This window comes from Sus scrofa, chromosome 10, assembly GCF_054392235.1.
Source record: "Sus scrofa isolate SSC_HxYL_T2T_F1_AM1 chromosome 10, Sscrofa_HxYL_maternal_Yorkshire_Landrace_v2.0, whole genome shotgun sequence".
NCBI classification, from domain to species: Eukaryota; Metazoa; Chordata; class Mammalia; order Artiodactyla; family Suidae; genus Sus; species Sus scrofa.
The window spans coordinates 80,747,562-80,756,402 of record NC_139392.1 but is presented as its reverse complement, the minus strand read 5'-3'; the positions used below and the strand labels follow the sequence as shown (position 1 = coordinate 80,756,402).

The 8,841-nt window shown below is 42.8% G+C and overlaps 1 long non-coding RNA gene across 1 annotated transcript; it reads right to left on the bottom strand.

Moving 5' to 3' along the window:
• Positions 1-3,683: 3,683 nt before the first annotated feature.
• LOC146399554 (uncharacterized) lies at positions 3,684-8,484 on the bottom strand. The gene is made up of 2 exons (XR_014818062.1): positions 8,267-8,484; positions 3,684-6,654 (listed from the first exon to the last, which is right to left on the bottom strand). It is a non-coding gene; the product is annotated as an uncharacterized LOC146399554 (long non-coding RNA).
• Positions 8,485-8,841: the final 357 nt, after the last annotated feature.

The window sequence follows — 8,841 nt, the reverse complement described above, 5'->3', positions numbered from 1 at the left end:
AGACCTGACTCTAGTCTCCTCCAACCCAAGCACTTGGGCCTCACCACTGTCCCCCAGTTTCCCTTCACCTCCACTTCTGCACAAAAGCTGAAGATTCTGGCTATCATAGGGCCTCCTTTTAAGTCTGGTGAGAAGTCAGAACTCCACAGAGTGTGGAAGGAAAGAAAAGGCTAAGTACCAGATTCTGATAGTAATTTCCTTTTCTTTTTTTTTTTTTTTTCCCCTTTTCTTTTTTATGGCTGCACTTGTGGCATATGGAACTTCCCAGGCTAGGGTTTGAATTGGAGCCACAGCTGCAGGCCTATACCACAGCCACGGCAACACCAATCTGAGCTGCCTCTGTGACCTACACTGCAGCCTGCAGCAATACCCACTGAGTGAGGCCAGGGATTGAACCACACCCTCAGAGAGACGACCTCAGGTTCCTCACCCTTTGAGCCATATTGAGAACTCCTAATGATAATTTTCATCTGGCGCATTTTAAAAATAAAATGATCCCATCAGCCTCTAGTTCCATTAAGGAAAGAGCCTTTTATTAATTGCCAGTAAATTACACACAGTTGGTGACCAGTGGTATCTGAGGATTCTGAGTGTGCATTCCCTGACAGGGACAGTCATCCCATGCTTCCCAGTGTCCCAATTCTGCTTCAGATTCTATAAACAGAGAAATATGTTTAAAGAAGAATAAACTGATGGAAAGAGACTGGCTGCCATGTCTTAACACCAAAACACCCAGTTATATACAACATAAAACTTTCACACACAAGAATGAAGGCGGGAGAAACATGAATTCTCAAGACACATGGCAGCGCTTACAAAAGTGCCTTATGTAAATGACAGGCATTAAAATATTAGCCTGAGAGAGCCCTAAATTTACTTCTGTGGCAGGAATTTATGGCCTTGAGTTACCACCAAAATTTTCAAAAATGTAGTTCTGGCTTGTACTGATTTGTGTCCCAAATCTTCATCCAATCCTTAAAAACCAGGAGATTTTTAGCTGCTTTGCAAGGATTTAAGAAAGGCAGCTTCTAAGCTGGAAGAGAAAGCAAACTGGTGGAGCCTAGGAGATTTTCGGAAAGAATGTTCCCTGATGTTCTTCATCTGCAGCACTAAATAGAAAATATGCATTCAGATGTTTCTTTCAAGACGCACCTACTTAGTTTGTAACTAAGCAGTCTAATTCCCCGAAGTTCATAATAGTTACTAGTCTCCTCTATTTGTTTTTGTGGGAAGTGTTATCCCATCGGATGGAAGGATGATCAGAGTCTACACATTTTTTAATGTGAAAATAAGTTAGATTTCAAAACTGCAAATGGCCAGTTTTCATGTTATAAGGCCTATAGGCAATGACGGGCTAGCCTAAAGAAAGGGCGCACATTTGGAGAAGTTCATCAATAGATATATTGGAAAGGTCAAAACCTCCTGAAAAACGGTCTCAAAGAAATGTGCAATAAAATCAATAAAATGGGAATCAAAATATTTGCCAGTCATTATATATCAATCAGAGACATGCAAGGGCCACTAAAAGCCTTTATTTATAAAAGACATGATTAAATGAAACCACTTGCACTGAACTATAGATTCCAGTTAGGATAAAAGGGATACTCAGTGTACCGTTTCTCAAAGGGTTATTTTGCAATGATCAAAATGCTTAACAGAGAGTAGGTAGTACAAGCAGGATGGAAGAATCCCTGAAAATATTCATCCAGCTTCCCAAGGGACTGGCGCTATGGAAGATCAAGTCACACGTTGGAAGACATTCTAGTTATGTCCTGCCAGAAAGGCAGGTATTTTGCCCAGCTTTTACGCAAGAGAGCATTAATTCAATCAGAATTAACAGAAGAGACAGAAAGTCTGCCTCTTTGCTGTGAGGACTATGCACCGGGTACAGTCTCCGCCTCTCAAAAACTCACGATCTAAAAATCAAGAAAATAAAATGAGACCAATGCTATAAGAGTTAACTATAAAACAACAGCTGATCACAAAGCGACGACATGTGGCTATTTACCAAGTGTCTGCATAATCACAATCTCTGCCTTTCTTTGGGGAAGGTATACATAAAATCCAATTATTTGATAGTGAACTCAGTGCCAAGTGCCGCATTACCGTGCCTGCACTACAATAAATATTAACTTATTACAATATGAGATTCAGAGCAGAACCAGGCTCAGAAACACACATAATTCAATAAAAAGAGAGAAATCCTTTGTCTCTGAGTCATAAAAACCCTACAAAGGATTCATATTTCTTTTGGCAAGATGAATGTTCAGAAGGTTTAGCGGGGAAGTACAAAATTGATCTTGAATAAAAACAGCAAATATTTTAACGAAGTGATTAAGGGCTAATCACGGAGAAAAGAGCTGATTCAGCATTCCTGCAGATTTGCCTAAACACGTGGCTGCACGGGGCCATCATGGAAAATGAGTCTCAACAGAGCCAAGCATTTGGGTTGATCCCTTCATCCTCAGCCCCTCTGCTTCTCCCCCAGGACTCCTCCCTATAGTGAACAGACTTTCCTCCCTTCAACACCCTCATCCTCTTCCAAGCTTTCTCCCCACCACCCGCCAAAGCTCAAAACCATGACTCCATGTGGCTGCATCCAACGGTGAGTTCCCGGCCATGGCCATCGTACGTGACCTTTCTGTAGCCTTTTTTGCTCCCTCCTCCTTGACCCCTCCACCTGGGTCCTCCCCTACCTCGTTGGTTCCTTTGCTAGTTCTGCCTCTTCTCCCTGCTTCTGAAGGTTGGGCTGCCCAAGGGCTCAGCCTTGACCTCTTTCCCGTTTCCATTCACTCTCCATGCGACCTCATTCCCGCCTGTGGTTCTAAACACCACGCTTAGACCACCAACTAAGAATGGGCGCCACCAATGCAAAACGCTCCTGAGGTCTAGACTGGAATATCCAACTGTCAGCCTGATTCTTTCCCTTAGAAACGGAACTCCTGGTCTTCTCCACCTTCCACTCAAATCAGAACCTTCAACATCTCAGTCGATGATAACTCCGTCTTTCTAGCTTTTCAGGTCAAAAACCACTGTTCCCTAATCTATCAAGAAATCAAGAGGACTCTACTTTTTACATGTATTCAGACCCTGGCCAGTTATTTCCCCTTTCACGGCTCTCTCTCTCAACCAAGCTGCCATCAGCTCTCATCCCGATTATTACAATAACTCCCTAACAGGCCTTCCTGCTTACCTTTGCTGCCTGTAATAGATTCTCAAAGGAGCAGTTAGAGTCAGACTTTTTTTTTTTTTTTTTTTTTGGCCACGCTTGTGACATGCGGAGGTTCTGGACACAGGGATGGAAGCCATGCCACAGCAGTGACAACATCAACATCCTTAACCCCCGAGCCACCAGGGAATTCCAGGTCAGACTTTTCATCGTAAGTCACCTCATGTCACTTCTGTGCCCAAGTGACCCTGAAATGACTCCACATTTCATGCAGAGTAATAGCCCAACACAAGGTCTTGGAGGCCCCCCACGATCTGGCCTCCTGGTTACCTGTTCTGTCTCATCACCTGCTATTCTCTCCACCTCACTGGGCTGCAGCCACAAGGTTTCCTTGCCCCGGGTCAGCTTCCATACCACCTCGATGAGGCCGAAGCTGCTACCTCATTTCATAAAGGAAGCTCTTCTCCAGCCAGCCCGTCACTTCCCTCTGAGTCCCCTTTTTCCATACTTCCCATCTTCTAACATGCTCTAATGTGTATTTATGCATGCTCATTTCTACTGTTCTTTTCTTCCAGGGATCTCTGCCTATGTAGCTCAGCGGCACACATCAGCACCTGATACAGAACCTAGCAGCATAAGTCAGCGTTCAAATACCTGAGAAAAAAATGAATAACAGGCTCAACTGCTTTCCAGGGACTCGGATCAAGTACTGTGGAGTCACCCTCAATTCCTCACTTTCCCTAACACCTACCCCATCCATCACAAAAAGCTGGTCATTCGTGGCTTTGAAATATACCTGGGATTAAACCATTTCTCCGGCGACCAGCATTGCTGGGACATGAGCAGCCGGCCTGCGGTCAGCACCGGCTCCATGACCTGGCTCCCTGACCGCTGCCTTGTTCTCCTTCAGAGTCCATCTTCCACCCCACCTGCCTCTGACAGACAGAGAGCCCGTCTACCGTCGCCCTTCCAAAAATCTTTCGGTGATCCCCAGCACCCTGAGAATAAAATCCGGATCTTGATTTGGAGCCTCTCTGCCTGACATTTCTTTCTTTCCTCTCTCCGCTTGCTCACTCCACTCCAGCAACACTGGATTTCTAGAGGATCCTAAAATACGGCAAAGTCCGACCTGTGTTAGAACTTTTGTATTTGTCATCTCCTCCTAACTCTTCTTCCAGGTTCCAGGCACCCTCGTCTTCACTGAAGTCGAAGTTAGATGTTGGAATCGAAGTTAGATGGTCTGTGTTAGATGTTTTATGTTCTATCTAACCTTATGTGAGATGCTAGATGTTCTAACCCTTGACGTTGGAATCTTAGAGTCTGCCAGGACCACCCTTCCAAAAAAGAATGCCTTCACGTACGTTCAATATTTCCCTTCCCTTCCATCCTGCTCTATTTTCCCTCCCAATGTGCATTATACCCAGCAACGTTATCATGTAGATGCACTATATATCTATTTAGCGACTTCTTTTTCCAAAATATAATCCCCATAAAACCAGAGACTTTGTTCTACCCACTGCTCCATCTCTGGTGCATAGAACAGTCCTGACACGTGGGATGCACTCAGCAAATATTTACCGAACGAATGAGTGGAGACGTAATTTTATCCCTGAGCTGGATAAAGTAACAAATGGAAATATATTCTAACCCATTAGTTTTTAATGTGAATAAGCCCTAAATTCCATTCAGTGGATTGAACTTTGGCTACAAAACATCGGGTCATTCCAAACAGCCCATACCATGACTTTGGTTCCAAATTGCAGACAGAATTAAATTTAACGTAAAAATCGGTAGGTCGTTTTGTGAAGATCTATGGCTGTTTTCTAGATGGAATCACTCTGCTCCGCAAAACTGAAAAGGGGTTTAGTCTCTCCTATCCAGCTATTATTTCATGTAGAAATTCAACTATGTAAGTTAATTGCTCAAACAAGAATGAATAATCCCAGAACAAGGCTTTGCTTGGGGTTAGAGTCACAAATCATAATCGCCTGGATGCAGTCCCATCATCCAGATGCTCAATCAAAAGAATTCTCTTTGAGGTTTCTCCCGCTACAGACTTTTGCATGACAGGCAACGCTTTGCTGAGTACTTCTGGCTAAAGTAGACAGACCCACCCCTAATTCTTAGTGCAATTTTATCTATAAAACTTCAATGTGTTATTTCCTGTAACTTTATCATCCATCCACCTAGGTCACTGCCAGACAAACAGCGAAAAGGAGAAAAAAAAGGATGAGAAAAATATATACACTGACATCTCAGATGATGACTACTGTTGGTTTTAACCTATTTTGGATTTGGGTTTTGACTGTGCTGTCACGCAATGCTGATTTCTGATAAAGTTTCATCACACATCGACGTTCTTCCCTGGGGTTCTGTCTCAGCGCTAACCATGTGGAAATAATTACAACGTGCCATTATCCATACATGAATTGTTTTATTAGTAGAGCATAGAGACATCTTGGAGAATTGGCTAAAACCTCAATGATGGTGTATGCAGTAATCCCCGAGCTATTTGCTAAATATTTGAGCAAACAGAGCATTGTTTATTTAGTTCCTGTCAGCTCCCATGGGCATTCTTTGGAATGAGGTTGTAGGTTCTCTGTTTGGTTTTAAGGGAGGCCACAACCAGAAAATCCTAAGTCTGAACTGCAGAAGCTGTGCCATCATTCTGTGCAAAAAACCTTTCCCGAACTCCTCACCTGTATCAAAGGACTTCCCGCGCCCCACTACTGCGGCAGCACGATCTTTGCATTTGCTGGTTCACCCTTTACATGTGGGCAGTGAACAATGAATGGGAACTTTGTTCTTCTAACTGCTGGAGGCCATGGCCTGTGCTGGCCTGGGGATTCGAAGGCTCTAAGGTCATGTGTTCCAGAGTAAAATGATCTTCCCACAGCTGGGCCTAAGAGGGCCCAGGCTCGTTTACGACTTCTCCCTCCAACATTTTCATCTGCAAACACCCACCTCCCAGTTCAAAATGTCAGAGGGAAGATTGTTCTCCTGTGGCTCCTCTTTGGTCCTCCTTAACGCTACCCCAAAGACAATCAGAGAGGCTTGCTACTCCATCTCCCTTCCTAAAGCAGGATCACACCTTAATGATCTCAGGAGCATGACAGGTGTCACCAAAAGAGCCAGGTAGCAAGTTAAGGCAGTCTCACCCTGAGCCGTCCCACCTGTTTTACACCCTGGGCCTCTCTCAAGTCATGTTTGTCAGGAAGAAAAGTCACAATATTTTCGGTAGGAAAAAAATCCTTGAACAATATATGTAGCAGTAATACTCTGTTGTACTGTCTTGACTTGTTATCATTTACAACTAAGAATTGGAGACTGGGAGTTCCCATCGTGGCTCCATGGTTAACGAATCCGGCTAGGAACCATGAGGTTGCAGGTTCAATCCCTGGCCTTGCTCAGTGGGTTAAGGATTCGGTGTTGCTGTGAGCTGTGCTGTAGGTCGCTGACGTGGCTTGGATCCTGTGTTGCTGTGGCTGTGGCGTAGGCTGGTGGCTGTAGCTCTGATTGGACCCCTAGGCTGGGAACTTCCATATGCCAAGGGTACAGCCCTAGAAAAGACGGAAAAAAAAAAAAAAAAAGAAGAATTGGAGACTGTTCCATTTGGAACGGATGGGCAATGGGGTCCTGCTGTACAGCACAGGGAACTGCATATGACTGGGTTGATTTGCTGTACAACAGAAACTGAAGAAACACTGTAAATCAACGACACTTTAATTTAAAAAAAAGGAATTATAATAAAACTATAAAAATTTAAAAATAAATTAATTAATTCAATTAAGAGTTAGAGTTCCCATTGTGGCTCAGTAGGTTAAGAACCCAATGCTGTCTCCATGAGGATGCAGGTTCCATCCCTGGCCCTCGCTCAGTGAGTTGAGGATCTGGCATTACCACAAGTTGCAGCCAGCGTAGGTCAGACACAGCTCAGATCTGGCATTGCTGTGGTTGTGGTGTAGGCCTGCAACTGCAGCGTCAGTTCGCCCCTTGCCTGGGAACTTCCATATGCCTCGGGTGCAGCTGTAAAGAAAAAAAAATAAATTAATGAATTAAATAAAACAAAATTAAGAATAGTCATGAAAACATTCCTTTGAAGAGATATATCCTCCCCTATGTTCATCGCAATACAATTTACATCAGTAATAATTTCCAAGAAACGGAACCAACTTCAGTGTCCATCAACGGATGATGGATAAAGACGATGCACATAGACATGGAATTCTCCTCAGCCATTAAAAAAAAAAGCAAAAAAAAAAAAAAAAAAAAAAAAAGTCTTGCCATTTACAACAACATGGATGGAGCTTGATGGTACAAGACAAAGTAAAAAAAGTCAGAGAAAAACAAACACCACATGATTCCCTCATGTGCGGAATATAAAAGACAAACACACAGAGAGAAGAGAGTAGGGGAGGGGCGGGGGGAGGTGAAAGGAGATCAACTGCTGGTGATGAGCAGAGACTAAATGGAGGGTGGTGAGCAGAGTGTGGTGTATGTGGAGTAGAAATATAAGGCAGTACGCGTGAAACGCACGTTATAAACCAGTGTCACCGGAATAAAACAGAAATTAAAAGATAAATTAAGAGGATTCAGCATGAAAATTGTGGTTGTGTTTCAGTGTTCGGAGCAAGGATCCCTTACTACAGACTGACGACTCGTATCTTCTGTAATCCAGTGTCCTCGAGTAGGTTTTAGTGAAACTGTGTAAGTACAAGAGGTCTTTGGAGCAAAAGCATCAGGGAGGATATAGGACGGTTTATGGATCAGGACCTTTGCTACTGAGATTTCTAATTCATTTTTCAAAAAATAGAGAAAGGATAAAATTTACATCACTATTTCCAACATTAGTGAGTTATTTTCAGTTATTTTATTTTTAATAACTTAATATTTTGTAAGTTGATTTAGACATCTATGAGTAAAAAAAAAAAAAAATTCTTTTAACTTAGATACCAAATAGCTTTTTTTTTTTTTTTTGTCTTTCTAGGGCCGCACCCACGGCACACAGAGGTTCCCGGGCTAGGGGTCAAATCAGAGCTGCAGCCACCAGCCTACACCACAGCCACGGCAACACAGGATCTGAACCGCATCTGCGACCTACACCACAGCTCACCGGATCCCCAACCCACTAAGCAAGGCCAGGGATCGAATCCACGTCCTCATGGATGCTAGTTGGGTTTGGTAACTGCTGAGCCATGACGGGAACTCCCCAAATAACTTTTGAATTTTAGAGCTGTCATTTGAATGGAACCAGTTAGTGTTTGGGGGGTGAAATATGGGGAGAAAAAGCTAATGAAGTTATCTGATTACAATCTAAAGATACTTCAAATAATAATACATACTAAGGGCCTTCCAGGGTTTTAGAAATCAAAATACATTTGATTATAATTTATTTAAATTTCATTTTTCCTTCTTTCTCCGGCTTTAATAGTCAGAAGCATATTAACTTATCAAGATTTCTTCTTTCCCTTCTTGTGTCATGTCTATATAAAAATTTAGCTACTTAGGTTAATTATTAGTACTTAGGTTACTAAAACTCTGAAAGGATTAAAATTAAGAAGAGAGCTTTGTAATCTTCTTGTTAACTGGGTACACCATACCACTTAAAGCCCAGATAAAATTTGCTTAAAGTGGATTTTCTTCCACTTCTGAAACACTTGGTCCTTTTGCCT